We start from the raw sequence: 24,591 nt of genomic DNA, 5'->3' as shown, positions 1-24,591 counted from the left end.
TTTTCTGAAGAAGAATCTGGTTTTCAAGAGATGTCACACAAGTGGTTCAAGTCACAGCACTAGCAGGAGGCAGGTAGCAGGACTTCAACAGACTGAAATAAAAGGTGCTTATTCTCAATTCCCATAAAATGGCACTTTCTCTTTTTCATTGGAGAGAGAGTCTCGCTCTGTCACTCAGGCTGGACTGCAGTGGCATGATCTCAGCTCACTGCAACCTCTGCCACCCCAGTTCAAACAATTCCCCTGCCTCAGCCTCCCGAGTAACTGGGATTACAAGCGTGTGCTACCATGCCCGACTAATTTTTGTATTTTTAGTAGAAACAGGGTTTCACCATATTGGCCAGGTTGGTCTCAAATTCCTGACCTCAAGTGATCCACCCGCCTCGGCCTCCCAAAGTGCTGAGATTACAGGCATGAGCCTGCTTTCCTATTTATATGTCCTAATTCCATGTCAGCAAATGCCATAGTGCTGGGTTGGAGGAAGCCCGGCCTGCAGGAAAAATGACAAGCTGAAGGAAGGAGGTTGACTCCTGCTTGTCTTAACAGGCACTTGGTGGGCCTTAAGAGGTCGCTGTGCATGTGTGCCTGCATGTGTGTCTGTGCATGTGTATGCGTGTATGTGTGCGTGTGTACATGCATAGATGTGTGAGCATGAATGTGTGTTTATGTGCCTCTCTATGTACCTGCATGTGTGTTTGTGCACATGTATGAGAGCAAGTGTGAGTGTATGTGCATGCGTGTGTGTGAGAGAGCATAAGTGTGTATGTGTGTGCCTCTGTGTGTGTGTAGTAGGTGTATGGTGCTTGGTGGCGAGGAGATTGAGCATGACAGGGTAGCTGGAAAGGCATTAAGAGTTCCCTTACTTTACATGCAGATGATGTTTTTCACCAAAATGGAGTATTCTCTCTCTCTGTTTTTCTATTTGTCTACCTTTCTCTCTCTCTCTCTCTCTCTCCCTTTCTCTCTCTCTCTCTCTCACTCTCACACACACACACACACACACACACACATCCTTGTACGTGATTTCTTCTTATGTGTGACAGAGCTAACTGCTTAAAAATTACCTGGCTGGCAGACACTGCGATCATACATTCACAAGCTTTACCCCATGTGGATTCCATGAGGGGAGTGTTGTCACCCTCATTTTACAGAGAAAATGAGACTTGCAGAGGTCAAGTGGTGTTTTCAAGGTCACCCAGGCTGTGACTCAATGGTGGCTTAATTTCCCCTTAAATGTGACTGATTCCAGACATACCAAAGAAAAAGTATATATGGGACCATAATGAGTACTCACGTACCTGCTCTTCTATTTAAGGTAAAAATCCCTGCTTCCCAAAAGTAACTTAGACATTTCTCATTCCCTTAAATGTGTGTATAGTCTGCTGTTTGTGAACAACATACATCCTGGTTATTCTGTTTGCCACTGTCCTACCTAGATCCATCTCTGTGCCCCAGAGACTGCTCCCAGTAGAGGGCATCTCCCAGATGCCCTTGTTATCTGGTTCTTATTGGGTTCAGCCAAAGAGCCTGGCAAGAAATTGCAGCTGGGGCAGGAGGAGAGAGAGATCGGGGTATTTCCTACCGCACTTCTTCCTTGCTATGGTTATGTGATCCTGGGGCCTGCCTGACAGCCTCTCCTCTTACCCTCAGGCCCCCACCGGGTTCCTGTAACACTGCCTCCTATACTTGCCCCTTCAGGTAACTCCCAATTTGCTAGTTCCTGGAAACCTCAGAACCTCCTTGGTTCCTTGAATCCACTATGTTGATTATATATATTCATAAAACACCCAAAAACTAGTGGCTTAAAACAATAACCAGTTCTTTGCTCATTATTCTGTAGGCTGGTAATTTGACTTGGGCTCACCTAGGCAGTTCTTCTGCTCAAAGTGGTGCTGATTGGGCTCATTGTACATTTGCAGTGTCAGCTCGTCCTGGTTGGTAATGGCTGTGGGTTGTATCTTTCTCTCCAAAAGGCTTCCAGTAGGCCATTGCAGGCTTCTTTACATGAAGTCAGAAGCATTCCAAAAAGGTCAAGGCAAAAATCACAAGACCTCTGGAACTCACCCCAAATCACTTTTGCCGCAGCCTATTTGTTAAAACCAGTCACAAAGCCAGCCCAGACTAAAAGGGATGGGAAAATGGATTCCTTCTCTGGGTATAAGGAGCAGCAAATAGGGAATAAATAATGGAATGGGAGGAATCTGTGGTTATTAAACAATCTCTTCTTTCTGAGACCTCTATAAATATCCCTTCTTTTCCTTCTCTTTAGAATTCCAGTTGCATCTGGATGTGCCTTCTGCTTCCTACTGGGACCCTACCAGGCACAGTATATAACATTATTATGATATACTACACCTATTTTTTTTTTTTTTTTTTTTGAGATAGAATCTCACTCTGTTGCCCAGGCTGGAGTACAGTGGCACGATCTCAACTCACTGCAACCTCCATCTCCCAGGGTCGAGCAATTCTCCTGCCTCAGCCTCCCAAGTAGCTGGGACCACAGGCATGGGCCACTCCCCTGCCCCTCTGGCTAATTTTTGTATTTTTAGTGGAGACGGGATTTCACCATGTTGCCCAGGCTGGTCTCAAACTCCTGGCCTCAAGTGATCCACCTGCCTCAGCCTCCCAAAGTGCTGAGATTACAGGCATGAGACACCATGCCAGGCCATATACAGATTCTTCAGACTGTTTTTTATGCTTTACATCATGTTTTTGAGATTCATCTATATTTACTATATGTAGCTCTATTCTCTGATTTTCACTTCTCTGTGATATTCTTTGTGTGAGTTTATTTGTCCATTCTCTGTTGGATGGACATTTAATTTAACATTTTTTTTTTTGGTGTTGCAAATACTACATTTCTGCTTTGCACATGAGCATTCTCTAGGGAGTATAATTAGGAGTAAAGTTGCTGTAGTGTAACACTGCCAAATTACTTTCCAAAGTCAATATAGTCTTTAATAGAACAAATAGAATTTGAGAGCTGAACAAAGCTGGAAAACCAGGTTCCCCTTACATTAAGCAATTATGTGTTTTGAAGAACTGTAGCAATATCTGGTTGGAATGAGCCACCCACCCAATGTAAGAATCCTTTCAACAGTGTTCCCAGGGGATGGTCAAACAATCCTTTCTTGAACTCTTGGAAATCCACATGGGAAGCCTGATACTTTAACTGTGATTCCCTCTGCAGAGCAAGAATAAATTTGGGAAAAAAAATAGTCCTCTTTTTTTTTTTTGCTGTGCTACTGAAGCCTGCACTCACCACTGGAACGTGTGGCAAAAGGAAAAAGGAACAATGGATGAAGGCAGCTGGCAGTAGGCTGGGTAGATGCAGAAGGACCATTCTGCCCTGTAAGAAGTGAGTGCTTTATCCTGGAAGCAATGAAAAGTCACTGAAGGAAGTTAGGCAGGAAAGAAGCATGTCCAGATTTGGTTTTCAAAAATTCATTCAATCTGGAGTATCCACAATGATGGCAGAGGAACCAAAGAGGGAACAGTTACAGCGACCCTGAAGAAAGATGCTAATGCCCAGATAAAAAGATATTAAGGCTGGAGAAAGGAAACTGCTTCAGTGGTTGAGACTAGAACCTGGAAGAGAACTGGTTTATGGCACTTACTTGCCCTATTAACCTCCTTGAGCGTTTGTTTCTTTATCAGTAAAACAAGGGTAATAATGGTACCTATTCCATAGAGTTTGTATGAAGATAAAATAAAATCTCACATTTGAAAAGTTTTCTGTCTGGCTCGTGGTGTGTGCTTATAGTGTAAGTGTCAACTATTGTTATCGTTGAAGAACTGTTGAGAACACTTAGGGACAATAATAGTCAGGGTAGACTAAAGTGCCGCAGCTGAAATCCTCAAATTCGTAATGGTTAAAACACAACAGGATTTTATTTTCTCATACATGGGAGTCCAAGGTGAGAGTCTCAGATTTACAGACAGTCTCCTCGACATGGTGATTTAGGGCCCCTAGTGGCCCTAATCATCCAGCCTGAGGAAAGGAAAAGGACACATCCACTTTTCTTTTTCTTTTTTTTTTTTTTTTTTTTTGAGATAGAGTCTCACTCTGTCACCCAGGCTGGAGTGCAGTGGCGAGATCTCGGCTCACTGCAAGCTCCGCCTCCCAGGTTCACGCCATTCTCCTGCCTCAGCCTCCCGAGTAGCTGGGACTACAGGCACCTGCCACCACGCCCAGCTAATTTTTTGTATTTTTAGTAGAGACGGGGTTTCACCTTGTTAGCCAGGATGGCCTCAATCTCCTGACTTCATGATCCTCCCGCCTCGGCCTCCCAAAGTGCTGGGATTACAGGCGTGAGCCACCGCGCCCGGCTTAGTACATCCACTTCTTAAAAGCCCTCCTCCTGGATGTGGGCACAGCTTTCCTGCTCATGGTCGCTTGGTGAAAACCAGTCACAAGGCCACAGCTAGATGCAAGGGAAGCTGGGAAATGTAGTCACTGACCAAGCAGCCACTTCTGTCTCCACCAGGGCTTCCCAACCTCAGCACTATTGGCATTGCAGGGTGGATAATTCTTTGTTATCAGGCTGTCCTGTGCACATGGTAGGATGTTTGGTAGCATCCTTGGCCTCCGCTTACTAGATACTAGTAGTGTTAGCACAGGCACTAGTACACACACACACACACACACACATACAGAGGATACAATTCCTACCAAGCTGTGACAACCGAAAAGTCTTTAGACATGTCTTCTGTGGGGCAAAATTGCTCCTGGTTAAGAAATATTGCTTTACACTAAAGAAGGGGAGAAGAGATACTGTGAGGCAACTGGCAACCTCTTTTGGAGAGAGAAAATTCAAGTTACTAGCTCAGCTGAATTCCTAGTCCCTACTAGAATGTGAACTCCCTGAATGCATGGGTTTTGTATGCTTTGTTTTCTGCAGAATCTCCACCTCCATACCTACAGTAGCACCTGACTCCAAAAAGGTGCTCAATAAATAGTTGTTAACTAACTGAATGTGTTAGGTAGACTAGACCAACATGTACTAGTCAAACATACCTGGGGTGTTTTCCATAAACCGAACACTGTGCTTATAAAGGATGCCCTCTCTCCTCGCCACAGGTAATAATTAATAATAACAATAATAATAAAAGCCCAGATCCACTGGAAGAAGGAAATCACATGAGATCTGCCAACCCCACCTCTGGAGGTGATGAGCATTGGTACCTAAAGGACAAATATAAAATTCCGGCTCCATCAGCTGCTCCCCACCACTGCTAAAGGGCCTCATGATACCCGAACGCTGGAGATCCCTCTGCCATACCTGACATCAAGCCATTACATTCTCTGAAAGAAGACCTGATTATGCCATAGGCAACAACCTACAATTTCTCATCTGCTAAGTGAGGTTCCGTGGGATTTTAATTCTCCCGTTCACTTTAGAGGCTCCCGTCCCATCTTTGAAGTATTTTCCCTCCTCCTGGCTCTGACACCTCTGTCAACACTACAAGGCAGGAGATGCTATGACATTATGGTTGCCATGGATGAATCTAATGGTTATATTGATTTCTTGGTTACATCTGCTCCAAAAGAGCCACGGAAAATCAGGCCCTGAGGGTCTGGAAAGATAAAAGAAGAGAAAAAATTAAATGGACTTCTTTTTTCTTCAGGGAAATAATTACTATAAACAAATTAACATGTGAGCCCATGTTTAGAAGCGTTTATTACAAGAGACCATGAAATACAAGCACAGCAGTACAGGGCACACACTGTGCAACCCAGAAAGAGTCAAACACCAAAATCGCCTGAAAAAGAACCTCGAAGTTAGCTTCAAGGCAGGATGATTAAAAAGCCAGCCAGATTGTACATGTCATGAAAAAAAGATGTTTACTAGCTTTATGAAATTAAAATCCCTAAGCTGCAATTTCCTCACTTGTAACATGGAACTAATAATATTAATACCTACCTTGCAGAATGATCATGAAAAACAAATGAAACAAGTGTGAAAATACCAAGCAAAGTCTCTGCCACACATTACAGTTTCAATTAATATTATTTTTGCTTCACAGGGAAAAGAAAAGTGGATAGTCAGAAAATATGCATGGCTTTAAGCATGACAATTAATAAGAAGGAGTAAAAACTGGGACAACCACTGAACAACCTCCTATAAATAGAAACAAAACCAAAATGTTGATAAAAACCACGTGCCGTTCCTCCATGACATGAGCAGGCAATAACCAAGAGGGTCCCTCTCAGGAGGCCATATGACATGGAACCCAGACAATGACTTTCCAAACCCCAACATCTGCACCTCTTTCCACAGTCAGACCAGCACCAGCACAGAAGGTTCTATCCTGGCCAGCCTTGGGGAGAGCAAACTTCCCACCTTGCCACCCCCAAGAGACAAACAAATCAGGCAATTAAAAAGGGTGAGAGAGAAAGGGAACAAATTAATTTTTAGAGCCAGTTTGCACATCAAAACCAGACCCCAGCTACCAAAGAAATCAGACAAATTCATGAAACAAGAGTCTGAGGGTCGGTTTTAGCGCAGTGTTACCATCCACACCATGAGGCTAGTAGGGCAAACATTTTGGCTCCAAATCCACATATCTAAGACATTGGCCAGTGGTGGAAAGGCCCCTTCTTCCCTCTTTCCTTGGTTACTAGGCACTAATCTAAGCACTGTGGTATCAGAAGATGATGAGACAGATACTCTGCAGTATGTCTTCAAATGTGGCAACTGTTGAGAAGTTTTGGATAACTCTAGGGATTGTCCAAGAAACACAGATGAAATAGTGCCTCTTGCATTGTTCAGAGAGCCCCCCCAACCCCCAGACATTTTAAACTTGGTCAGGCTAGACCACGGACAGCCTTCTGGTTCTGAAGGTGGCAAAATTTAGATACACTATTTATTTATTTATTTTTATTTTATTTTATTTTATTTATTTTTGAGACGGAGTCTCTCTCTGTCGCCCAGGCTGGAGTGCAGTGGCGTGATCTCAGCTCACCACAAGCTCTGCCTCCTGGGTTCACCCCATTCCCCTGCCTCAGCCTCCCAGATAGCTGGGACTACAGGCACCCGCCACCAGGCCCAGCTAATTTTTTGTGTTTTTAGTAGACACAGGGTTTCACTGTGTTAGCCAGGATGGTCTCGATCTCCTGACATCATGATCCGCCTGCCTCGGCCTCCCGAAGTGCTGGGATTATAGGCATGAGCCACTGCGCCTGGCCAATACACTGATTAAAAGTAGCCCTCCCACAACTAGGGCCTTTAGATGATATGCATCCAGAGTGATCTGGTTGCCTGCAAGAGAAAGAGTCCTGGGTAAGCACCTACAATGCACTAAGCATTGGGAACAGATTCAGAGATGAGAAACATTCATATATTCATTCAGCAAATGTTCATTAAGCTCCCACTATGTGACAATCATGATATTAGGAACTGGGTTCAGAGCAGTAAATTCAGTAGGAAATGAGCATCTTTTTTTCTGCCTTCAAGTTGTTCACGGACATACAGAAAAGTAAACAGAAGTCAAAACAGGAGTGGTAAATCCAGTGGGAATAGACAGGAAGGGCCAAGACGAGTCTACAGGATGAGCAGGAATGAGTTAAGCATAAGGTTTTTTAAATAAACGAATGAATAAGTATGAATTAATTAATTCAAAGGTGAGAGACAGGGACCTCTGAGCAGAAGAAATTAAGTGCAAAAGTGAAGGAGCATGCAAGATCATCAAAACTGTCAGCTAGTAAGTGATCTGGTGCAGCTGGTGTGGGCTAAAGTGGCAAGATACTAACAAAAGCAATGATAAGAACACAATGACGGCTGGCATTTCCTGAGTTTTTTCCATGCACTGTTCAAAGGGCTTTAGGTGCATTATTTCATTGAATATACACAACATTACTACCTCCATTTTACAGATGAGAAAACTGAGGCATTCATGAGACTAAGAATTTCCCCTTGGTCACACAGCCCACAAGTGGCTCAGCTGGGATTCAAACTAATGCCAGAGACTTCCTTCTTCACCTGTGGATCTTGAGGAGGGTTTTGCAGGTCACAGGAAGGCTTCTAGACTCAGTCTTGTCAGAAATTAAGAGGCCAAGAAAAGATGCTACACAGTTTTGGCTCATGAACATCTCACGTTCTCTAAGGAGAGGCAGGCAAGTGCAAAGTCTACACAGGCCTTGACAAGTGCTAGACCATAGGTTAGACAAAGAGACATGCCTGTGCCTCTGACCCAGAATGAGGGTAAGTTGAATATTTCTTTGACAGATTGATGAAGGCTTCATAGAGCTGGTATCATCTGAGTCAAGTCTGGAGGGAAGAGAAAGATATCAGGCAGATGTCACAGTATATGCAAAGGAAGGGAAGGTAGAGACTGCACCACGTGTTGGAGGCAGGTAGGTTTGGAGCAATCTGAAGCATAGGGGAGGAGCGGCAAGAAGGACTCGTTTTTCACTCAGAGCTTGTCTGTGGCCTGGAGTCCAGGGTTTAGGTCCTGGAGAACCAGTAGCTTGAGGGTTCTTCAAATTCAGAGATGGTGGCCCTGAATCACTTAACATGGTACAGATGAAACTTATGCAAGAATGCCCTGCACATACATGGAGGGCTTTCAAGGTACTTATCAACTGTCACCTGCACCTCTAAGATGAAGTGAAGTTGGGTGAAGTCTGCTGGCAAGAGAGTGGGCTGAAGCACCTCGAAAATGTCTCTTTCCTCTTCTCTTTTTTCAATTTCACACACATACGTACAGAAGTTCCTTAATACTGAGAAAGCCCACCAAAAACACCTGGACCAGGAAAAAGGCAAGAGAAGAAGGAGGGAAAGCACCTGAGCACAAATCCCAGCCCTGCCCTGACCAGCTGTGTGCTCATCTTAACCATTTACTCCTCCTGGGGAAGACTACATTTCCCAGCCTCCTTTGCAGTTAGTTTGAGGCCATGGGGCTGAGTCTTGGCCCATGGAGGCTGGGCAAAATGCACAAAAGCCTCCACTTCCAGGCCTAGCCTTTTTGAACATCCTAAGTGACCCTCTGCCCTCTCTTTTTCCTTCCATGGTGACTTTGGGGACCACATGCTCCAAATGATAGGGGCTATAGAATGAAGGACGGCTGCCCTACCCCAGTAAGACTGCAACTTAAGCAAGAAATGTATTTGATATGTTAATCCATTGAAACTTTAGGGTTTGTCTGTTGCTGCAAAAGATATTGATTCTCCAGTGATTCTAAAAGCTTGATCCGCAAGCCCACAGCCTCAGCCTCAACTTGGAACTTGTCTGAAATACATGTTCTCTGGCCAGGCACGGTGGCTCACGCCTGTAATTCCAACACTTTGGGAGGCCGAGGTGGGTGGATCACCTAAAGTCAGGAGTTTGAGACTAGCCTGGCCAACATGGTGAAACCCCGTCTCTACTAAAAATACAAAAATTAGCCGGGTGTAGTGGTGGGCACCTGTAATCCCAGCTACTTGGGAGGAGGCAGGAGAATCACTTGAACCAGGAGGGCGGAGTGAGCCAAGAGCGTACCACTTCACTCCAGCCTGCTAGACAGAGGGAGACTCTGTCTCAAAAAAAGCAAAAGCAAAAGCAAAAGAAAAAAGAAACAGATTCTCAAGTCCCACCCTAAAGCTGCAAAATCAGACAGAAACTCTGTGCTCAGGGCTTAGAGATTGTTTTCAAGCGATTCTGATGCAGCTACAGTTTGAGAACCACTGGCTTCCTCTGAGAGGCTACTGTGTGGCCTTCATGTTTTTGAGCTTTGGTTTCCTCCTTTGTCAAATGGAGATAAGAACACCTCCCTTTCCAGGGTTCATAGGAGGGTCAAGTGATACTGCATGCAACGATGTGTTTAAGGAGTCTGGCATGGTAATTGATACACAGTCAATACATAATAAATGCTATTTCTTAATAAATAAAAATGTTAAATGTTAGTTCTTTTTCTTTTAGCTAGGGGCCTGGGACTGCCAGAAAAACAGAAGGTGGGGATGGGGATTGCCAGAGAAATAGAAGGTGGGGTCAGACTCATACCTCTAATCCCAGCACTTTGGGAGGCCAAAGTAGGCAGATGATTTGAGGTCGAGAGTTCAAGACCAGCCTGGCCAGCATGGTGAAACCCCATCTCTGCTAAAAAATACAAAAATTAGCTGGGCGTGTTGGTGGGTGCCTGTAATCTCAGCTACTCAGGAGGCTGAGGCCGGAGAATAGCTTGAACCCAGGAGGCAGAGGTTGCAGTGAGCCGAGATTGCGCCACTGCACTCCAGACTGGGTGACAGAGCAAGATACATTCTCGAAAAAATTAAAAAAGAAATTTAAAAAGCAAAAGAAGGTGTGATTCCTGTCTCTTGGCACTGAGCTACACAGCTTGTAAGATGCCCTCATTGATTCCTGCCTCCCGGTATTCAAGCCTTTGTGTAATGTACTCCTGTTGCAGGTGGACTGGACCTAGGGACTCACTTCTAATGAATGTAATATATTAAGCTAAGCTCCTTTTAAATGTCCCAGGGGAGAATTATTTGCCTCTTCCAGCTTCTGGAGGCCCCAGGTGTTCCTTGAGTTGTGGCTACATCACTCCAATCTCTGTTTCCTTTTTCGAATGACCTTCTCCTCTTCTGTCTCTTATAAAAATACTTGTCACTAGATTTAGGGTCGCCCATAGAATCCAGGATGATCTCATCTCAGGATCCTTAATTATACATGCAAAAATATTTTTTTCCAAGTAAGATGATATTCACAGGTTCTGAGATGTAGACATTTCTTTTGGGGGTCCACCATCCAACCCACACAGTGCCCAAAGAAGAGTCAGGTCTTGTTCAATCTTAGATTCCACTGACCAAGACACCTCATGTGTAGTGCATGACACAAACTTAAAATTTGACCAAGTTTTTTAACAGAATGGCAGAAGTGCATAACAGTAAAGCTACTGGGCTTTAGAATTAGCTAAACTCCTATTCAAACTTCAACCACTTACAAATAAGTGACGTTAGGCAAATTACTTCACCTCTCTGGACCTCAGTTTCCTCCTGTAGGCATTTTAATAGTGCGTGTCTCATGGGGGTGTGATGAGGATTAAGGTAGTAAATGCAAAGCCACTACACAGTGTCTTGCATCAAGTAGGGCTGCAAAGTGTGGACACGGTGCCTGGCACACAGCGAGTGCTCAGAGAGGCTTGCTATTCCAACTAGCATTTTGAGGGCTGGAGTTGCTGTTGTTCTTACTCTCACAAAACCTCCTAGCCTTTTGCTCTGACTGCCACAGGGACCCTTTCACCTGCTCAGAAAGGAGAAAGAAAGAGGGAAGTCCCTGAGGCACCCAATAGTTCTCCTTTGAGACGCTGTGTACTAAATATCCCAGCCCCGCCCTCCCATCTCCTGGCTGGTTTCCTCCAGCGATGTCTCTCAGAGAAGGGCTGGTGGCGAGCTCACCTAGGCCCCTCATTTTTATTCCTGGCATGAGGTAATACTGCCAGCGTCCTCGGAGGCCCATAAGAATCCCCGCAGTTTGTCTTTCATCAGAGCAACTCAAAGCTGTGTGGCATCCTCCCCAGAAGACCATGCTCCCAACCGGGTTGTGGGAGCCGCCTACTTCCCAGGATGGTCTGGTATGTGCAAGGCAGAGGGAGAGAGTGTGAACCAAAATAACCCAGCCCAGCACTGGCTCGAGGGCCACATGCCTCCAGACTGCCAGGGAGATACAAGGCTTCGTGTGTGGAAAGAAGCTTCCTGGGATTTTCTGGACATCAATGCTCTGAGTCACACTGCAGTAGGCCCACATTCTCACTGCCGTACTGAGTAGCTGTGTGATTCTGAACATTTCACTTAACCTTTCTGTGCTTCAGCTTTGGCTTCTAGGAAATGAAGAAGAGGATAGTAACATCTACTTCGTCGAGTTGCTGGGAGGATTAAAAGAGACAGTGTGAGTAGAGACTGGAAGAAAATATTTGCAGCACGTGTATCTGACCAGGGATTTGTATCAAGGATATATAAATAACCCTTGTGACTCGATAATAAAAAGATAAACAACCCATCTTCCCAAATACAGAAAAGACCTAGACACTTCACACAGAAGATATATGCAATAAGTGCGTGAAACAGTGCCCAATGCCATTAGTAATTAGGAAAATGTAAATAACAACCATGGCGAGACAGCACTCCACACCTACTAAGATGGCCAAAATCAAGAAGACTGTCAATACCAAATGTTGGTGAGGATGTGGAGCAATTGGAGCTCTCCTCTGCTCCTGGCAAGAGTTCAAAAATAATACTGGCCAGGCATTGTGGATCACACCTGTAATCTCAGCATTTTGGGAGGCCGAGGCAGTCAGGAGTTTGAGACCAGCATGGCCAACATGGTGAAACCCCGTCTCTACTAAAAATACAAAAATTAGCCAGGCGTGGTGGTGGGTGCCTGTAATCCCAGCTACTCAGGAGGCTGAGGTAAGAGAATCGTTTGAGCCTGGGAGGCATAGGTTGCAGTGAGCTGAGATCACGCCATTGCACTCCAACCTGGGTGACAGGGCAAGACTCTGTCTCAAAAAAAAAAAAAAAAAAAAAGATACCACCACTTGGAAAAACAGTTTGACAGTTGCTTAGAAAGCTAAAAATACACTTAGCATATGATCCAACAATTCCTCTTCTAGGTATTTCCCCAAGACATATGTCCATAAAAAGACTTGTCCATGAAATCTCACAGCAGCCTTATTCATCATCAATGCACACTTAAAACATCCCAAATGTCCATCAAATAGATTAAATAATAAATAGTGTGGAGTATCCGGACAATGGAATACTAAATAACGATAAAAAGGAAGTGTTTTTGATCTATGCAACAACCTGGATGAATCTCATAAACAGTGTACTGAAGAAAAGAAGCTAGACATGAGGAAAGTAAAGATGATTCTAAGAAGTTCTAGAACAGAGAAAATGCATGGGTAGGACAGAAATTAGAACAGTGGTCACCTTCGTGTGGGGTGAGCAGGACGGAAAATAGAAAGAGACACAAGGAAACTCCCAGGGGTGAAAGAAATGTCCTGTGTCCGTGTTTGGGGGTGAGAGGTACATGGATGTATACATTAGCAAAACACACCAAATTCTAACTTAAGATCTTTGCATTTTGTCATCTGTAAACTATATTGCGATAAAAAAGATTTAAAAGGGATATTGTATGTAGTAGAGAGATTAGCAAGGGGGCCAAGCTCATAGATGGAACTCAGCAAAGGCCAGCTACTAGTAACAAATTGTAGAAACAAGTAAAAATGGCTCAGTTGTATGTTGGGAATTTAGAGCACCGATCTGAACCATGAGCCTCCCTAGTCAGGTCCCCTCTTGGAGAAGGGGCAAAACTTACCCAACGAACCCGAGGCGAAGACTGTTGTGCACTGCCTCCCACGCTTCCTATTTTTTTCTCCGGTAAACAGAGAAACAGAAAAAGTGCATTTAGTGATGCAAAAATGAAAGATGCAGCTCTAGGAGGAGTGGAGCAAATGCAGAGGGTGGCGCTGGGGGAGTAATGAGAACAGGCTCACTAAGCAACAAGGAGGCATGGATGCCGCAGAGTGTCCACAGCTCGGGCTGCTCCATCTGGGGGTTTCAGAGATGCCTGAAGCAGCTGTGGAAATTAGATTGGGCCTAGCCACTGGAGCAGTGGCCAGTTTTTTTTGTTTGTTTGTTTGTTTGTTTTTGTTTTTGAGAAGGAGTCTCGCTCCGTTGTCCAGGCTGGAATGCAATGAGGCGATCTCGGCTCACTGCAACCTCCGCCTCCCGGATTCAAGCGATTATCCTGCTTCAAGAGATTCTCCCGCCTCAGCTTCCCAAGTACCTGGGACTACAGGCACGCACCACCGTGCCCAGCTAATTTTTGTATTTTTAGTAGAGACGAGATTTCACCATGTTGGCCAGGATGGTCTCCATCTCTTGACCTCGTGATCTGCCCGCCTCGGCCTCCCAAAGTGCTGGGATTACAGGTGTGAACCGCCGCGCCCAGCCGGCAGTGGCTTCTTGAAGACTGCATAGGCTCCAAGGGTAAGAAAAGGGGCTGGAGCCCAGCTGCCTCTCCCCGACCATACAATCCCAGGCCACATTTTCTCATACTGGCCTCCCTTAGGGGGCTTCTCCTGCATCGTTAACTCTTTCCTGGAATGTTCCACCCTCTGCTGTGCTGTGGCCTACACTGAAGCAGGAGACATCGCTCCCAGCCCAGCGTGGTCTATTCTACTTTAACTGAGATCTCTCATTGGACACAGGTCTGCAGTGGCTCCCAGGATTGGCTTCGAGTGGCTGCTCGCTCAGATCTCAAGGAGCCTCATCTATTTCACATGAGATAAACCAGATGAGGTGTCCTCCCTGGTTCACAGCCCTGTGCGGCTGTGATCTTCCCATTACTCTGGCTGTGGCTGCTGAGTCTTCTCCCAGAGGTCCAGGGGGCAGCAGAAGAAAGTTACTGATACCGGCAAGCAGGGCCTCCCTCCTGGTCCCCTGCCCAACCCCCACAGTCCACTTTCCAGGTTTCCATGGCCTGACTCCAGCCTTGCCAGCCATCCAGAGATGCCCACGTTTGCATAAAGTAATTGCCCTTTAAAAGCGTCTTTTAAAGAGAACACTCTGCATCTGAGGATTATAACAACAGAAGAAGAAAAAAATAAGATTGCCCTCTCATCCACTACCAAACAGGAATGTCAGTGGCAAAGGGCCCATATTTTAGATGCAAATCTTAAAAAGAACTCAGGAGGCTTTAGGGAAAAAATATATCTATATTTGTAGAAGGTGGCAAAACTATTACCTTTCAGCTAAAGACTTTGTCTCTACCTGTGAATCAAAAGTCAGAAGAAACTGCACTCAATTACTAAACTTGGAACAAGTATTTTGGGATTTTTTTTTGAAGTGAAAGAGTGCTATCATTTCATTCCCACCCGTGACATGCTATGCACCCAGATCTCCGTCCTGGTGTGTTTTGTTTTGTTTTTATCTGCTATTTAATGTCATACTCTCTTGGGCACAGGAATACTTGCAGGGTGAATACAGCCCCTTGAAGACCTACACAGCCCTGCCCCATGGCACAATTATGGGATTGACTCTGACCCTCTTCAGTCTTGGGCACATCTGGGGAAAGGGGGAGGTGGCAGAAGCAGAACTTCACTTACAAAACACAAACTCAAAGATAAAGTGATTAAAATTTTCAAGAATTTCGAGATGGCTATTGCAAACCTTTAACTCCAAGTGGGGAGCCCCCTTATATCTAGCAGTCAGCATAACTGAAAGTGAGAAGCCTCCCCCTAGAATGTCTTGTCAGTCTGGGCTCAAGAGCTGCCCCTCTGCCCTTGGCCACGTTACTGATCTTTCCTGTTTATAAAATGGGGCTAATAACAGTACCTCCTTTGTCAGGCTGATTGGATAATTAGTTGACCTAAGAATAATGGCTAACTCTTCTACAGCACTTGTTGACATGAGTGGCATTAGGGACTAGCCTAATGCCCCACACTGATGTGTTTTAGAAATATCAACTCACTTAACTCTCATAACAGGCCTGGGGGGTTGCTGTTACTGTTTCTGCCTGACAAGAGAGCATGTGGAGGTGTGGAGCATCGCGCAACTGGTCCAGGACCAAACCGCTTGGGCATGGAGGAGCAGCATGGCCAAGATTTGCACCCATCCACTCAGCTCCAGAGCATGCACTTCTGCCAGGTGCCTGAAAGGTAAACAGCGGTTATTGTTTCATTTCATCTAGCTCTCATAATGAGCCTATGAGGTGGGGTTGTTACATTCGAGATCATTAAAGGGAAGGCTACGGAAGCTCAGAGAGGTGAAGGAACTTGCCCAAGGTCCCCCAGCAGGACTAACTCCAGGGAGGAGAGGATGTCGACTGAGGGGAGGAAAGGGATAGAGAAGCTGGGTCCTCTGACAGAAGGGACCTACATGGATGCCTTGGGAGTTTTTATGTAAGCCACGGCTCCAGATAGGATAGAAAGGCAGGAGTTTGAGGGGTATGGAAGAATGAGTCATTATAGCCCTGGGATACTAAAATCCCTGATTATCAGGGCAGGATGGCAGAGTGGAAAGCATATCTATGTCTTAATTTTATAGTTGGGGAAACTGAAGCTGGATGTGGGAAGTGGCTAGCCTAGTGTCCCTTAATTAGAAAACACAGCCCCAAGAGCAGATGACCCCAGGCCAGCATGCTTGCCAGGTCTGTGGCATGTGCTGAGCACATACCAAGGGTCCCAAGTCCATAAATCCAACAGTCCAACTCCTCCTAAGAGGCTGCTGGATAACCACCAGGCAGTCCCAGGCACAGCCCAAATCCTTACAATAAAGCCCATTGCCATTTTGAGCTAGGGTGGGTTTTTAGTTGTAACATTTAGGAAAGGAAAATCACCAACTTTGTAGTCAGGCAGACGTAGAATTGAAAATGGCTTTACCATTTATTAACTGTGTGACCTTAGGCAAATTACTTGACCTCTCTGAGCTTCAATTTCCTCATCAGTAAAATGGATCAAAAGCAAGATCACATCATAGTGAACATAAGTTTCTGGAACAGATTAAATGAAAAAGAAGTTACAGAGTGTCAAACTGCCTAGTGTAAAAGCTAGCACTTAGTAGGTGCTCAATAAAGACCATTCTGCATCCGTCAGCGGCCAAACCTACATAGCATGTAAGAGAAGGGTCTCACAGGAGATGTCAGTTCTAGAGGCACTTACCATACATCTCTGTCTAAAACCCAAAGAGGGGAAGTTCAGCAGAATTTGGGGAGGTCTGAAATAGGGGCCACCATTCATCATCACCCAGGAAATAAGATCTGGCGGTTCTAGTGATGGGAAGCAGGAAAGGGAAGTTGAAAAGGAGGCTTAAGTGTGAGAGAAGTTACATTTTTTGGAGTTTCCTTTCTATTTAAGGTATTGCTAACCACTCGGTAAAACTCATTTCTGGTTCATGTTCTTAGCAGGAAAAGACATTTCATGCTAAATAGTAAGAACAGGCCCCAGCTTGGAAAGTCCTCAGAGGTTCTCATGTTTCTTGTGTCATCTGCAACTGTAGGGTACCATGGACTGAGTGACTCAATTTGAATAATTGTACTTTGAGGATTTCTAGGGGAAGCACCCAGGGCAACCTTCTGACTGGGATGTTATAACACACAGACAGAGTCAAATCAAGATGCTTCTGAGGCCCAGAAGGCTCACTCCAGATTGCAATGCATTCATTCAACAAAAATTGATTGCTCACGCAATGTGTGCTGAAGATGCTCTCAGAGACTGAGGACCCATATTGAGCAACCTGGACACAAAGGGGCTTACACTGTGTCGGGGGAGGCTACCAAAAGAGAATCTCCCGTGGGAATAGGCTGCAGAGCTAAAGGTGTAGAACTTGGGAACCTAGTAATGACTGGGAGTTGAAGAATCGCTCTTCAAGGAGATGGCACTAGAGGTATGAAATGAAGGAGACGAAATAAATGTATTCATCTCCTGGGGCTGCCATGACAGAATATTGTAAATTGGGGAGCTTAAAATAACAGAAAAGTATTTTTCCACAGCTCTGAAGACTAGCAGTCTGAAATCAAGGTGTCAGCAGGACTGTGCTCCCTCTGAAAGCTGTAGGGAAGAACCTTTCCTTGCCTCTTCCTAGTGTCTGGTGGTTGCCAGCAATCCTTGGTGCTCCTTGGCTTGTAGATGCATCATTCCCACCTTTACCTCCATCTTCCCAAGGCCTCCCCACTGTGTGTCTCTGTCCTCAGGACACCAGCCAGTGGATTAGGGGCCACCCTCATCCAGAGTGACCTTATCTGAACTTGATTGCATCTGCGAAGACCCTATTTCTATTATACATAAGGTCACATTCACAGATATGCTGAAGTCCGAACTTCAGCATATCTTTTGGGAGACACAATTCAGCACACTGCAGGAAGCAACACAGGCAGGGTGAGCGTCTAACAAAGCCCTGAGCTCGGCAGCAGATGGAGGCTTCAGGAAGGAAGGAAGCTAGTGTGTCTGGAGCCCAGTGAGGAAAGGGAAAAGTGGGTGTCAGTCAGATCATATGGACCCAGGAGATGGTAAAGAGCAACAGGGGAATTCACCAGTTTTTAACTCTGAGATAGACACACTTTTTCCAGCTCATGCTGTTTGCCTCAAAGAGGTCAGCATCCCGGCACAGAGTTGTGGCCACCCAGTCTCTTCATAGTCTGATGCACCACACCTGTGACTGGCCTGCCACTCCAGAGCACCAGAGGTGAGGCAAAAATAGCTTATGGTGTTGACAGCTCTCTGCTCTGGGAAACCAGAGGCTAAAGGTGTCACCTTTACTGTACAGTTGCTGCCTGAGTGCATCCTGATGGGCAGCAGGGGAAACCAGAAAGGGCCCTTCTCTGAAAAAAAAAAAAAAATGAAACCTTGGACATATATGTGTATATCAAAAGGTTTGTGCTTGAAGTAAAGATTTGTTTTCTGTGCCGACCGTCTTTGGTATAAGGAAGTCCAATCATTTGTTTTACAAATACTTATGGAGTGCCTACCATGTCACAGATACTTTTCTTGGAAAGAGATAAGACAAAAATCACTGACTTCCTGAAGTTTATATTCCAGGGGAGTAAGAAAAACTAATAAATCAACTGAAACAATTAATTGTAGGACCCACTAGGAGACACCAAGAACAATGGAGGAAAATAAAACCAGCAAAGAGCATAGTGAGCTTCATGGAATGTGAGGAAGTTTCAGTGTTAAATTTAGTGGCCAGGGAAGGCCTCATGGAAATGATGATACCCGAGCAAAGACTGAGAAGGGATGAGGAAGTGGACAAATAGGCTAGAGAGGAAACAGCAGGTGCAGAGAACTTGAGGCAGACGTATGCCTGGAGGGTCTGAGTTATGACAAAGGGGCCAGGATGCCAGGGTGAAATGAGATGGAAAGGACGAGGACATGATCAGAGACATCACAGGGCTGCATCCCATGGGCCTCGCAGGCCACAGTGAGGCCTGTGGCTTTTACTCAAAATTAGATGGAACCCTTTGAGGGTTTTGAAGCAAATGGGCTTATGTGCTCTGGCTGCCATTTCAAAGGATCACCCTGGCTGCTGTTTTGAAGACAGATTGAGAGGCAAAGGCACAAGCTGGGAGACCAGCCCAGGGGCCGTTGCAAAAATTCCAGGCAGGAATGAGGGTGGCTTCGACCAAGAAGTGAGAGGAGGTCATAGTCTGGATACATTTGACAGATGGACTGGATAGATAGCATAACTGCCCAAGAGATTCTTCCTGCCCACTGCATCCATGCACCATGGTCAGCAGTGTCCCGCTGGTAGAGATGGTGCCAGAGTCAGCCCCCATCTCTCTGCCAGGAGAACTACGCAGCCGATTGAGCTGGCCTCCAGGCCTGTTGCCAGCTGGGGGCTACCGAATCATACACAGGTAGCCACCAGCACAATCCCACATGAGACTCCAAATTTGTTACTGCCCAAGGGGCTATTCCTGCCCACTGCATAAAGAAAGACCATGGCATTGTAGTATAAAAAGAACTTAATAGACACGAGGCCGGCCACGCCATGTGGGCGATGGAGTTCGTACTCATATCATCTTATTCAAAGCTCATAGGTTAGGGATTTTTCAAAGGCAGTTTGGGGGAAGGGGTGGGGGTGGACAGGTAACAGGTGCTTGCTGCTGATTGGTTGGGGCAGAGATGAAATTGTAATGGGTTGAAGCTGTCCTCCTGTTGGGCTGAATTGCTTCTGGGTGGAGCCATCAGGTCCAGGTGGAGTCATGGGTGTCAGACATGCAAAAAACCTGGAAAGATATTTCAAAAAGCCAATCTATAATAGTAGTGTTATTCACAGGAGTAATTGGGAAAGTTGCATATCTTATAACCTCCGGAATAATGTCTGCAGCTTAGTAGGATTCAGGCTCTTCTCCTCCCCACACCCTGATGGTCCCCTATCAGCTTTACAAAAGTGGTTGAGTTTTGGGCAAGGCCTATTATCATTGAAACTGTAGCCTAAATGTCTTCCAAAGTTAGCTTGACCCAATAGCCCAGGAATAATTAAAGAAAAGGCAAGATGGAGGTTGGGTTAGCTTAGCTTACGGTTATAATTTTCTCACTGACACACCTTTTGCAAAGGTGGTTTCAATAGGATGGATGAGAGAGGGAATAACCAACTGAAGTTCCTCATCTAAACCAAAGCCTTCCCCATCTCAAGGCCTTTGTCAGAACATCTTTCCCATCCTCCCTGCAGCAGGTTCCTTTAGGTCTGGGCTTGACTGTCACCTCCCCAGAGAGGGCTTTGATGGACCCCAGCTCAAGTGTGCTCCCCTGTAATTCTCGTTCCCGTCCATGTGGATGTTGTACTTAAACACAAGTTAGTGGCCTGCTTAGGTTTTGTCTATTGCCTTGATTTGAGTCTGTGTCCCACACTGGATGCATCGATCTCCAGGAGAGCAAAGACCTGGTTTCTCTTGTGCAGTGCCACATCCAAGAACCAAGCTCAGGGCCACTCAGAGGAGGTGCCCACATGATATTTAAATGAGTGCATATTTACATAAAGATATAAAATATCTAACAAGGCATTTGTTTTGGGAAGGAGGGAAGGAAGGGAGGGAGGGAGGAAAGAAGGAAGGAAAGAAGGAAGGAAGGAAGGAAGGGAGGGATGGAGGAAGGTTGAGAGGGAGGGAGGGAGGGAAGGAGAATTTATGGAATTTGCAGACTGAGCATTTAAACCCAGGTTTGCTTACCCAAATCTCACTCACTTTCTACTTCCCTCCTCCACCCCATACAGCCATCAATCAATGAACAAACCCACCCTGCGGCTGGCTGGGGAACCTGAGGGCTTAAGACATTTATAATGTAACTGAAGATGCTAAACTAAGATGCACATAACACAACAGTGACCATGATAAAAAAAATTCATTAGCAAAGTTTGTTGTAGAAGACTATTTAATTATAAGGAAAGATGTTTATGATACAGTTTTAAAAGAACGTTTTAGAAAACAGCATGTAAAATATAATCTCCTTCCTAAAAATATATATATGTACATAGAAAATGTACTGGAAGATTTTACATCAAAATATGAGCTGGGTATATTTGACTGGGGTGATTACTGGTATTAATTTGGCTATTTTGTTTATTTAAATTTTCTATCATGATTCGGTATCACTCTCGAGCAATACAAAAGTAATTAAAATTATATTTCTGCATACATATAAGTCTATAATAAGCTGCAAGGTCAGTAGTGATTCCCATAGAAGGGGAAGGTCAGTGGTCAGGCAAGGCTTCCAGAAGGAGGGAAGGCGTGGACTGAGGTGGAGCACGCAGGCGAGAGGACATTTCCTGCTGCCGTTTTCCCACAGTGACACTGGGTGGTGGCCCCAGACTCCTCTGGGGTGTTCTGCCTCTTCAGACCTCTGAAGGAGAAATGCAACTTGTTGGCTGAGCCCCTGAGAGGACCCTCCTGCCTGGCTTTGACCTAGAGGTCTCTTGGCCTCCACTGCCTTCATTCCAAAGCACTCCTGAAAGCATCCTTCCTCGGAAGATCCAGGAGAAGCTCACAATTCCATATCAGCTAGGGATGTGTGATCATGTGACCTGCATGTCGCCATATACGATGAGGTGGAGAACAGGAGTCAGAGTGAGAAGGCCTGGGTGGGAGGCCCACTCTCCACTGCTTAGCTAGGCGACCCCGGGGGAGTCACTTCATCTCAGAGTATTAATTGTCTGTAAAATGGGGTAATGAACCTCTCACAGGGCTGTAGTAAGGGCAAAGGAAGATAACTTTTGTGAAATTAATGGGAAGAGGCCAGAAAAGCTGGTTTCTGGACAGTAACTCACTCACAAATGTTAGCAAGCAATGATCCCATGGAAATTCAGTGCATGACTCACTCTTGCTGGTAACAGAGAAGGAGGGCACAAAAGTCCCTGTCCACAGGGGCTAGGATCCCTGGGGGTCTCGAGGGCTGGGCAGAAGGCACTAGGGTGCACCAACAGGAACTTAGGTGCTACCAGCTTGTTCAGCATGAAGGAAACCTCTGCAGAGGAGGGGTGGACTGATGAAGGGGAGCAGCAGAAGACAATTTCACACCGAGTGCTTACAAAGTGCCAGGAACCATATTATTTCTAATATAAGACACCCTGCCAGGTAGTTATCATCTTCATCATTTTAAAAATGAGTAAAGTGAGGCACAGAATGTTATATAACCTGTGCAAGGTCACACAACCAGAACATGGCCTCTCTACCTTCACTCTACACGCACTAATCTCCATCCCCAGGGCTGAGAGGCCGCAACCGGATGGTGAGGTTTAGTCTTAGCCCTGATGGTGGGGTGGGGAGGGGACAAGGGTGACTTGAAAAGCTCTCTGTTCCCCTTGGCAGCTGTCTTTCCATTTGCACCCCCTCCTGCACTCCTCTGTCAGGCCTGCTGATCACAGAGGCACCATCCCATCTGCTCAGCCTAGTTCAGAATCTCCCGAGGTTTCTGAAGCCTCCAGCACTGTTCTTTGTGACACTCTAAACACAGCAGCTTCTCCTCCTGGGGATGAGAGAGGGTCAGCCAGAGCCCTGGGCCTCTGTTCCCAACCCCTGAGCCCAGCCCTGTTCCCAAGGCTGCACACTACAATTCCAGCCCCAAGGACATGGTGGGACGGGGGGAAGGCAGAGAGGAGAGGGGACATAGGAACTGCCCCTAGGAAGGGAGACCCTGAGGTCCAGAGAGGGGAACAACTTCAGGCCTGGCTCATGGAGACGTGTCCAGCCTCAGAGGGAGCAGGATCAAGCAGAGTTCCAGGTGCCGGGTAGGGCAGAAAAGGAGGGTGGTCCCAGAGCCCCATCTAAGTCCCTGCAGGAAATCTCTGAGAAGGAGCTGGCTGGGGACAGGCTGGGGTGCAAAATGCCTGTCCACTGGCTGTGGGGCAGGAGAGGGCAGAAACTAAGAGGGGAGTTCTTGTCTGAAGCTCATCCCTACACTGATGGCCCAGAGTGCAGCTAGGAAGTATGGACTCTGAAGCTGGACTGCCTGGGTTTGAACCCTGGCTGTGTTACTTAATAGATTCTCAGGTAAACGAGTTAAACCTCTCCATGCCTTAGTTTCTCCATGTTTACAAGGAATGATAATCACACCTGCCTCAGTGTTGATAAGAGAAAGGAAATGAGTCTGTGTGGTTGAAATTTTCACAGGGAGCCTGGGGTGCGGTTGGCACTGCCTAATCCAGCGACTGGCACACCTTTTCTGTAAAGGGCCAGAAGGTCAATATTTTAGGCTTTGCTAGCCAGATGGTCTCTGTTGAATATTCTTTTTGTATTCTTCAACCCTTTAGAGACATAAAAATTGTTCTTAACTCAGAGTTCTTACAAGCACAGAACACTGACCAGATTTAGCCCAAAGGCTGTAGTTTTTGTTTGTTTGTTTGTTTTGAGACAGAGTCTCACTCTGTCGCCCAGGCTGGAGTTCAGTGGCACAATCTCAGCTCCCTGCAACCTCCACCTCCAAAGTTCAAGTGATTCTCCCGCCTCAGCCTTCCAAGTAGGTGGGATTACAGGTGTGCACTACTATGCCTGGCTAATTTTTGTATTTTTAGTAGAGATGGGGTTTCGCCATGTTGGCCAGGCTGGTCTCGAACTTCTGACCTCAAGTGATTCACCTGCCTCGGCCTCCCAAAGTTCTGGGATTACAGGCGTGAGCCACCGTGCCTGGCAAAGGCTATAGTTTACGGACCCCTGATCTAGACTAAAGGTGACCCTAGAGTTGTAGGTGTGGTTAGGGGCAGACATGTTGGCAGGCTTCAGTTAGAAGCAGTTTCTAGGCCAGCCTGGTGAGGCACAGGAAACAAGGCAAGACTGGGGGCCTGGGTGGGGTGGAGCACAGCCGCTGTGAGCTCTCATGCTGAGCCCTGGGCCCACCTGCTGCCATCATTCCCATCACAGTTTAAGAAGCACCCGAGGCTGGAGCCTCTGAGGACAATGACAATGGACAGTGTGCCATTCAGAAGGGATGACCCACCATACATCCTCTAATAAACATTTACAAGTTGTTTACTATATGCTAAGCACTGGCCTAAGCCATGAACAAGGCAAAGGGGCCTGGGTTCAACCCCTGGAGGTCTCAGCTGGCAGGCTGCACCTTTGACAGCCCCAAGCTGGGTCTTCATCCTGAGTCTCAAGATGCAGTAGCCTCAGTGAACTCCTCAGCCTCCAAGGGTTCCTGGGGTGATCCTCTTGGTGGGGCTTGTGAATCTGGGAGCCCATTATTCTGTCCTTCTGGAGAGAAAGAGAAAAAAAAAAGGATCCACTGACTATAAAATGGTAGCAGGACGGTGGCCCACCCACATTGCTCAGCTGGTACAGGGGACAGGGCACCCTTCAAGTGAGGACCTCAGAGCATTTGACACATGTTCACTCATTTCAGAAAGCCCTCCTTCACCGCTCTAGATACCAACGTCTCGAGAGGCTCCTAACTGTGGGCCCTGCCCATCAAAGAGAGTGACAGCATATAGTGAACACTGTCATTTTACAGATTGGAAAACTGAGTTTGAATAAAGCTAACTAAGGTGTCTAAGATCATGCCATTCACCATGATGGAAAAGTAAATCAGAATCTTATGTACCCTGTGCCCCACAGACACAGTGGACTCCTTCCTGTACCCCATCAGCATTCTATTCTATAATATTACAAAGCACAGTTGTAC

The 24,591-nt window shown here is 46.0% G+C and overlaps 1 long non-coding RNA gene across 28 annotated transcripts in view; it reads right to left on the bottom strand.

The window, feature by feature from the left end:
- Window positions 1-12,488: 12,488 nt before the first annotated feature.
- LOC100457480 (uncharacterized) overlaps window positions 12,489-24,591 on the bottom strand; it is a 215,420-nt gene continuing 203,317 nt past the window's right edge. For 24 of the 28 annotated variants that reach the window (XR_010141319.1, XR_010141329.1, XR_010141317.1 and 21 more), the window contains one exon: window positions 20,833-24,164. This is a non-coding gene — a long non-coding RNA (uncharacterized LOC100457480). Of the gene's footprint in view, window positions 19,707-20,832; window positions 24,165-24,591 lie in introns of those variants that run through there. The other 4 variants (XR_010141325.1, XR_010141327.1, XR_010141330.1 and 1 more) reach the window with 2 other exon arrangements.

The sequence above is a fragment of the Pongo abelii genome, chromosome 7 (assembly GCF_028885655.2).
Source record: "Pongo abelii isolate AG06213 chromosome 7, NHGRI_mPonAbe1-v2.0_pri, whole genome shotgun sequence".
Taxonomy (NCBI): Eukaryota; Metazoa; Chordata; class Mammalia; order Primates; family Hominidae; genus Pongo; species Pongo abelii.
The sequence above is the reverse complement of the archived record's forward strand: the minus strand, read 5'-3'. Positions and strand labels throughout refer to the sequence as shown.